Source organism: Trachymyrmex septentrionalis, unplaced genomic scaffold (assembly GCF_001594115.1).
Source record: "Trachymyrmex septentrionalis isolate Tsep2-gDNA-1 unplaced genomic scaffold, Tsep1.0 scaffold73, whole genome shotgun sequence".
Lineage (NCBI taxonomy): Eukaryota > Metazoa > Arthropoda > Insecta > Hymenoptera > Formicidae > Trachymyrmex > Trachymyrmex septentrionalis.
The window spans coordinates 1,619,449-1,629,979 of NW_017305916.1; the positions used below are offsets into that span (position 1 = coordinate 1,619,449).

At 25.0% G+C, this 10,531-nt stretch overlaps 1 protein-coding gene across 2 annotated transcripts in view; it reads left to right on the forward strand.

The window, feature by feature from the left end:
* LOC108753888 (mannosyl-oligosaccharide 1,2-alpha-mannosidase IA) overlaps nucleotides 1-10,531 on the forward strand; it is a 619,733-nt gene that overhangs the window by 442,983 nt on the left and 166,219 nt on the right. The window lies entirely within an intron of this gene.

A 10,531-nucleotide genomic window follows, 5' to 3' on the forward strand; every position in this document is an offset into this window, starting at 1 on the left:
ATATATATTTCAGTTTTACAAACATCAAAATTAGCGCTTTGTCCGAAAACAGTATTCTTTCTTTTATTTAATTCTAAATTTAATTTATTCTCATCAATCTAAATTTTATTTGTAATTGTTTATACACTTGTTCTTGAAAAATGACTTTCTTTTACTCTGGTTACTAGTTATTGCGACAAATATATCTCCATATGCTTCAATAATCGCATTAGTAAGATGTACAATGTGAGAGGGATAATTCTAATTCCGCACCCCCACTAAATATTTTTCATAAAAGTTTTATGCAGTGTTTTAAGATGTTTATTAGTATCATTATTTAATTGACGATTAATGTAATTTATTATTTCCAAATTTAGTTAATGTTTACTTTTTAAGTGTGATAAACTGAATTGACGCGTAATTTATAGAATTGAAAAATATTATTGTAACTGAACAGAATATTCATAGCTCATGTGTATACAAACATTATGCATCATATCCGTTTGGATAAAAATAAGATGCTTTATTTCATTTGATTTATATTTATCGATCTAAAATTTGTTAAAAATTTTTTCTTATTTGAATATGTATACTACGAGTATATACATTTATAAATTCGTTATACTTTTAAAAATGTGGAAAATAGAACGTTTGTCATTTAAATATAAAAATAAAAATATAAGTAAAAATAACGCTAAATATTTTCAAATTTTTAGGTATAATACAATGTGGTATTTAGCTCCATTATCAATACAAAAATTGCTTCTATTTGTGATGCAAAATTCTCTAAAAACTCACACGCTAATAATTGGTCATATTTATGTAACATCTCTAGAGGGATTTTCTACGGTAATAAATACTTTGTAACAAACTAATTGTCTAGGAAACAATTTATCTTATCTTCTTTTTCCTAGGGAATGGAAATATTGTATTTAATATATATTTAAAAAACAATAATATCATATAACATTGTTTGTAACGATCAAAACTTTATGATTGCAATATGAAGATTAAAATATTTTTTTAGCTTATAACTACAGCACTATCGTACTTTACTGTAATATATACCACAACGATGAAATAACACACAAAAAATTGTAACTGGTTACAGAAATTTTATAAATGTAGTAATACTTGCACGTACTGATTGTAGAAGATAATTAAGGATTTCGTGGTACGTAATTATTCACTTAAACAAACATTATATTGTCTTGATCATTATATTATTATATAAAATTAAACATATACTGTAACATATATTGATATTAACATTAACATGTCAAGAGTAATTTTGATTTCTAGCACTGACATATAATTGATAAAATGGAAATCATATATCAGTAATAAGCATTGATATGATTTGTTTGAGAATAATAAATAAGGTTTGTTAAAATGTATCTCATTATACATAAATATTTTACAAATATTTTTAACATATAATTAACTGAAAATGATTAGGCTTCTTTTTATATATAACAAAGCTATATAATATTACACATATACATCTACAATTAAAATTTAGAGATATATTCAATTATGAGTATATTTAAAACTTTTTTATGTAATTTGTCTTTCTATTTTAACAAGTAGTAGAATTTAACTCGACTTAAAAGCACATAAAAATGAAGATGTTCATCTTGAAATACATGAATAGAAATATTGAAATATATTATATAAATTAAAATATTATCGTTGTCGTCTTTTTCAAACAACAATTCTTTCTCTTCCCTTCTATCTCTTTTTCTTTTCTCTTTTGTTGAATTTTATATAACAACATACAAAATTAATGATAAACGAATTTTATGTTTACTATGTTGTGATACATTTCTCCATTATCATCATAAAAAGTACATTTATTTTTAATGCACCATACAATAAAAAGTTTTAGTACGCCATAATATATTTGTGGCAACATTGGAAAGTTAATTGCTATGGTAATATATGTATGTAACAATTGAAGGAGGTAAATTATTTAAAAACAAAGATTACGAAATATTTTAATAGAAGCTTTAATTTTTGTCTAATTTCCAAAATTTAAATCTACTCAGTAAACAAGAAACATTTTGAAATATTTTAGTAACATTGTAGCAACGTTGTAACGTTGTTACAATGTTGCTGAAATGTTTCAAAATGTTTCTTGTTTACTGGATGCTATAGCTCATTTAATTAACTATAACAACTATAAAATTACTTTTGTTTCTGAAATTAAAAATAGAAAAAAATCTATGTTTTTATAGTTGTTCACGTCATTGTCTTACTTAACAACAGTTTATTTTATACAATAGCAGTATGTTATCATTAAGATACTTATTCGCCATGCTGCTAATACAATATTATGTACTGAAATACTACAATAGCATGTACTGAAAATGGCTAAATACTTCATTATCAAAAATATTATAGCTTTTATACGTTTGTTCTCAATATCATAATTGTTTACTGCATGTCTCAAGCATCGTCCTGTTCCTTTTATTGGCGATTTCATAAAGCCTCACGAATGGAATTCTTATAAAACTAAACTTTAAAGTTAATAAACATTCTATTTGCATGTATAATTCCTTACTGTACAACTTTATTTTATATCTTTAAGTTTTATTTAAAAATATCATTATTATAAAATAGAAATTACTAAAATTCATTTTTAAAATTGAACTAACAAACTGACAATGATTTCTCATATAATTTACGAGATAATGTGTTAAAATATATACATATATTTCTTGTATTAAAATTTCTTGTATTCCTGTATATCTACTGGAATAAATATTACCATAACTGAAAGTGATACGTTAAAATATCTACAGTATTTCTTTTTTACACTAAAACGACTTTTTATACCATGCCAAGTAATGTCGAAAGGATTCTTACGTACGGGAACGATAAAGAAGGTCGCGCGCGAAGAACCGCCACGCACTTTATTTATGTTGAGCAGGCTGCAGCCCGGCCGAAATGTTTCTACTTTATTTCAACAAGCATTCGATTAACTCACGCGTGCAACGGTTTTCCGCACGTGCCTTATAATTGTGCCTAGACGTCTGAATCTAATCAATAAATCGGCTCTTGCAAAAGACAAATAAAATATATGCATATAATGCATGTGGTACATCATTCATAAGAGAGTATTTTTTTCGTAAAGCTAGATATCTAAAGTCTTGTACTATAAAGTATATTCAATTGATTCGAGATAGAATTTGTTTGTTTGCTGAAGTCTGTCACACTGTGAATTAAACTACACTCTTGCACCAAGTTAGTCTGAACTCCGCCGATCCAAACTATAAGAACGTAATGAGATGTATATTTTCTTATAACATTGACAATTGTCGCAAAATAATTTTTAATGTAGCATATGATTATTTTAAATGATGAAACTATAGAATTTTTGTTGTCACTGCGTAATGATAGAAAATTATTAAATTACATGATCGTGCCGTAATTTTTTTGCCTTCAAGAGATATTTTATGGAAGAAAAAGTATTCAGTATGCTTGATGATATTATCAACGATATTTCCCTTTGTAAACGTACTTTGTCTACATTACAATGAGTAAAATAGTATTTTCTGGCGAACGTTATTACAACATTTATCGGATTATGCTAACAGCAATTGGTTTGTGGCCTTATCAAACGCCGATTGTTATGCAAGTGCAATCTGTGTTCTTCCTTGGCGCATATTGTTTCACTCTTTTGTTTCAGGTATCTCGATATTTCAGGTTTCTCGATCGTTATCTTCTTATAAGTAACGCTTTTTTTGTATAATTTTTTTACATAAATTCGGTATATTATTATCATATTTATGTGTTGCAGTTTACAACTTTTTTAACAACGATGTCCAACTTGGAATTTATTTTTAAAGAATTTTCATATATTTTTATTACTATATTGTATATTATAAATTACAACTCTTATTATTTTAATTCTAAAGAAGTAAGTATTACTTCTAATTTTTTTTATAACAAAGTATTTTTGCAACCAAAAATTATAATTTTTGTAGGAGAAATTTAGGAGGCTATAAATATTGTATTTAATAATTGTTTAATAATTATTTAACTGTTAATAATTGTTATAACTGTTTAAATGATAGGTTAAATATTTGTTGAAACAAATAAAAGTAGACTGGAATTCAATTGAAGATAATAACGAAATTAAAATATTGGAGAAGTATGCTATTGAAAATCATCTTGTATCATTAATCTTCGCCTGTAAGTAAATTATAAAATAAATTATAAATAAAATTTTTTAATATGTACATCTCTCTTTGAAATTATTTATTTATGATATTTAAATAAGGGTATACATAAGGGCATATCTTGTTAATTTTTACGTTGTCAGTTACTGCCGCATTTAGTTTATGCTTATATATAATTATCGAATTGATACCGGTTATCCTTGACGCTGCCATGCCGATGAATACATCTCGACTACGTAAAGTAAAGATAGACTTTGAATTTTTTATTGATGAGCAACAATATTTTTATATTTATTTTATATATGAAATCATAACATTACTAATTGGTATGCTTACGATACTTGCAACGGGATCATTATCATTAGCGTTTCTCAGACATTGTTGCGCAACTTTTAAAATCGCTAGGTAAGTGTGTATCTTTTAATTTTGATAAAAAGATTTATTAGATTGTGGACTGTATATAAATTATTTGCAGTAACGTAATCGAAAGTACAGTCACTAAACATACACTTCAAATTCCGGCCTATCGGAAAACACGTGTGATGTATCAGAAAATTAATCGTGCTGTTCATATTCATAGAAAATCTATTGAGTTAGTCTTAATTTATTCTTAATTTATTCTTTTAATTATATTATTTATCATACATGATGCACATTAATCTTAATTTAAAAAGAACACATTTTTTATGCCTTTATATATGACTCAAAAGTATGAATTAGATTTTTCTTCACTATTGAAGGTTTTCCACATTTTTTATGAATATTATGAACAAATGGTATTCCGCTGTAATGCTAATCAGCGTAATATCTTTAAGTTGCAGTCTTTTTCGAGTAAGTAAAGTATTTCGAATATGTAATATATTTTTTGCATTTTACATTGAATTAAACTTCTGTTGGTATTAATTTGTACAATAAAAATTAAAATATGAATATAATATATGTTTATAGCTACTTAATGCATTAACAATCTCAAACGAAATTTCCGAAATAACAATATGCATGGGTATGGTAGGGGCTCATTTTATAATCTTGTTTGCACCTAATTTCGTTGGACAAACTCTTACCGATCATAGCGCAGAAATATTTAATGCTGCGTAAGTATTATATAAAGATTCTTATTTTTTATGACCAAATCAGTTCCAAAACTATTATGTTGTCCAAAAAAAAATGAGAAAATTAAACATCAAATTATAAGAAAAGGACAATTGTCTCTTCTTGAGTTTTGTAATTGTTTCACCTTGTTTTTAGTCGGATGTAAAAACCGACCTAGCTTCTAAGGACTCACTTTATTGCGTGGTCATTGAATGCGTAAATAATCTATTTTTTTATATTAGATTAATGATTTCAAGATTAATTATTATTCCAGAATAATTTACATAAATATTTGGCAGTAAATTATTTTATAAAATGATATCTTGATTTCAATAAAAGCAGATCTTGATGGTTGATCATTTTTATATGCGAAGAATCTTGCTCTTCTTATGTGAAAAAATATTTTTAATCAATTGATTTAGGAGGGCTCCTTTTACCTACAAAATAATTGCCAACAGCTTAGTTTGCACGCAATCAGATTGCACACAGCGCATTGCACACATGACAATATTGCACATAGCATTAAGTCCATATCTACAAATTGATATTGAGATTACATTAGAATTTAATCTATTAAAGCAAAGTTTACTAAAGTTTATAGTGGTTTCCTTTCTTCTGATTGGTTAAATTGTAATCCAATCTCAGTCTCTGGATACGGGCTTTAGGTAACCTTCCACTCGTGTATATATATAGATTTATATACGAATATTCATGTAATAGATAACTGTAACCGTATATATATAAGTATATGTGTGCGTGCGCGTATGTGCGCGTATGTACATATGTGCATGCGTTTGTGGGTTTGAGCTTTGAGTAAAAGTTTACCTTTACATAGCTCGTCCCAAATAATTTCTCACTTTTGACCTTGATGTTGACCTTGACTTTCAAGGAAGTCAAGATCATTGACCTTATCTGTCGGTCATTATTCATTAAAAAGTTATTTTGAAAAAGCAATTTTTATTAATATTATACTACGTAATTTTTAAACACATCTGTGGTATGAAGAGACATAAGATTGTAAGAGACTGGAATAAGATTTTCTACTCCAATTACACAAATTTTTTGCTTTAAAACTATACAAATTCTCTGCCTTAAACACACAAATTTTCTGCTTTAGCAGTGAAGCAGAAAATTACGTATTATTCATAACCATTATTTTGTTCATAACTTTTTAATGAATATCGAGTAATAGAAAAGGTCAAGGTCAACATCAAGGTCAGTGAGAAGTCATTTGGGGCGGGCTATGTAAAGAGAAAATTTTCCTCTTGAAAAATAACTTTTTCTTTCTAGTTACTAGTTATTGTGACAAATATCTTCATTAAATATTTGCAAAATTATATAGAAATTTATAACGCACCCGCATACGAACATTAAGCACCATGTCCGTATTGACAAGAAATAGTATTATTTTCTTTTATTTAATTTATTTTTATATCAATCTAAATTTTATTTAAAATTTTTTCTTATTTGAATCTTTTTATATATTTGTCGTTACACTTTTAAAATGTATAAAATAAAAGTTACATTTATAATTCAAATGTAAATGTATATAAGCAAAAATCATAAATAATGCTAAATGTAATATTTTTTTTTTATTTTTAGATATAATACTTTGTGGTATTTAGCTCCATTGTCAATACAAAAATTGCTTTTATTTCTGATGCAAAATTCTCTGAAAACTCACACTCTAATAATTGGTCATTTTTATGTAACCTCTTTAGAAGGATTTTCTACGGTAATAAATACTTTGTAGTGAACTAATTATCTAGGAAATAATTTATCTTATCTTTTTTTTTCCTAGGGAATGGATTTATTGTATTTAATTATTAAAAAGAAAATGTATTAAAAAGACAATAATGTTACATTATTTGTAACAATCACAGCTTTATGTTTGAAATATGAAGATTAAAATATTTTTTTAGCTTATAACTACAGCAATATCATACTTTACTGTAATATATACCACGACAATGAAATAACGAAAATATTTTAATTGGTTATAGAATTTTTAATGTAGTGATACTTGCACGTATTGATTAGTGGAGGATAATTAAGGATTTCTAGGTACGTAATTATTTGCTTCAAATTAAATCTCTTATTACAATATTATACTAAATTTATACGTATGTTGTATTTTAGCACTAATAATATGTCAAAGTAATTTTGATTTCTAGCACCTGACATATACTACATACAAACAGAAATCATATATCACTAAGAAGCAATTGAAAGATGTAATTTATTTAAGGGAACATTGAATCAACAAATAAAATGTATTAAAACATATCTCATTATGCAAGTGTTTTTATGAGCATTTTCGACACACAATTAACTTAAGATAATTAAATCTTTTTATATATGAAAGATATGTATAATTATTTATAAAAAATAATTATATATATTTACATATTTAACAGTTTAGTAGCTTGTATCTAATTTCAGTGATAGACATACGTTATACACAAACATTTATGCAGCTTCCGTATCACTAAGTATTCTTGATTGCATCAAAGTAAACTGATGTTGTATTGTTAATTATTGTTAATAAACAACGATCTAGCTATGTTGTAACTATAATTATTCTAAAAAACCAAGATAACAGATATATTTTCCTGAAATATTTATTAATTTATCTATATTGCAAGTTAAATATATAAAGAGAGGCTTCAATATATATTTATCTTAGCTTTCCGTGTAAAATAACATATTATACTGCATACAAATGATTTTATACATTTAAGTGTCAGTATAATGTCATTTTTACATGAAAAACTAAATAACATACATGTATTCGAGTCATTTTATACTGCACTTGGAGATTTGCAGCGTATTCGATGAAACGTTTTAGATATAATATCTACTATTGTTTAATGGAAATGTAGTACTTTTTCATCATGTCATTATAATAAATTACTAAATTACATGTTATTATTTTGCCATTACTTTTTCGTACAAAACAGAATTTTACAGAAAATAAAGCCTTACATATATTTGATGTAAAGACTATTATTATTTTCAATTTTTGCTCCACGAACGCTCCAAACTTCAACCACGTTATTTTTTTGTTGATATTCAACTTTTATTGACAAAATTATTTCATTTAAACAAAATGGTCTTTATTGTTAACTTGCATCAGATTACGCTAATAATTTTTGGTTTATGGTCTAAAAAACCAAGTCTGAATTTATTAATTCAAATTGTTTTCAGTACATTTGTTCTTTTTATTTTTTTTCAAATATTTCTTAATTTATTTTACCTTGCAATTTCTTTGCTAAATAAGACGAAGATATTAATGTAGTTTTTTAGTTATTGATATTTATGATGACAAAATATGATAAGAAATTTATTATTAAAGCACTTATGTATATATATATTCTTCTGTTTTCTGTATCTTTTACTTAAATTTTTAAATAAAAATATTAATCGATATAGAGTAAATAACGAATTAATGAATTGAATGTTTTGGACAAATGATTTAAACAATCATTGTCAAGTTGGATTGGAACACGATGAAAAATAATAAATTAAAAATATTAAAATAATGGTCACTTATTATAGATTCGACGATATCGTATTTTCAGTATTTTTATATATTCAAGATTTTTTTAATAAAAAATGAACACGTGTGAAAAATTCTAAATAAATTACACATTACAATTAAAGTATATTTAATATTTGTTTAAATTTATAGCCTTCTAACTTTATTACTTTATGTGCAGCCCAATTAATTCGAAGAAATTCGTGTATTTTTATTTTAATTTGTGTATAACTAAAAACATATGATTAAAATAGCACTAGAAAACGATAGTCTGCATTTTCAGAAATTTAAATTATATTAATATAGGTATACATATTAACAGTTAAATGTCAAAGAAATATTAAAAGAGTAAAGGAGAAAAAGGTGGGTTGAATACTCAAGTAGTTCCACTACTTCTGTAAGAATTAACCTGATAAAAATGTAAAAGCATATTTATTTTTTAACAATGATTAATCATTAAACTGATGATTACGTGGTGATGACTTTAAAAGTTATTCACACATATATGCACGCTACAAAAGAAATCATCAATTTAGTGATTAATCATAGCTAGAAAAATACTATTATTATATCATCAAATTTAATCGAATCACAAGTTAACTAGAAAAGACAAAATGAGTATATGACCGTTGAGTGCTTCTTCAGTTGCGAGCAAAGCATCACGAGATGAATTAAAACGTATTGTAGGAAATGTATAAACTGATGTACATATTATATAAGCATCATAATGCATTATATAAAAAGAAATCTTTTTCTATAGACGAAGTAATTATAAATTATCAAGCATTATATATAAATGAACTCTTTTTTGCGAATGAAATTATGAATGAAGCAATTGACATAATATGCATTTGTATTATTAATTTGTGTAAAATGGAATAATATTATTAGTTTGTGTATAAAATGGAAAGTCTGCAAAAAAAATAAAAATGTTTATTAATGTTGTATTATCGTTTTTTTCTGTTATATAATCATCAAATAATTTATTTTTAATATAATTATTAGTTATAATGTTTTGGATAGAACAGATAAGTTTAGAAATAAAGACTTTATCCTTTTTTATTGCTTAATAATATTTTTGTGTAAATTTCTAATTCATACGAATTACGCGTTAATTATTTGTTGATCTTGAAATACAATTCTAAATTGAAATATAATGTGACAAATTAAATTTACATACAGTTAATACTATTGATACTGATGACATCTTGAATCATTGCAATTAAAGAATTTATTGAGAAAAAATATCACTCCTACCAGGGATAAATTTAAACCACTCTACATTCCGTAATGGCCATTTTTTATTAATTTCATCACGAAGACATGTGGTAATTTCGGATAGAATAACTCAACATGGAGAATGTTTAAATTTCTAATTTAATAAAAAAGGTTATTAAAAATTTTATATATATACTTATACTTCACGTGTAAGAGAAATTTAAAAAATTATAAAATATTTATTTTATTATATACTTATAATATATAACAATCATTTCGTAATTTTATTATTGATAGTTTTATAAAAGAACTATGTAATTATTAATTATTAAGCCTTATTATTAATAATATGTTGTTTCTTTATTTTCAGGTAAGTACACAAAGAGTTTACTGTGGGCTGAATGGTGTGTGTATTTCTGCGGTGAGTAAAACATGAATGTATGATTGCATTAAAAAAAGTAATTATATCTTAAAGAGTATATGTATATATGTATATACGTATACTCATATATATATATAT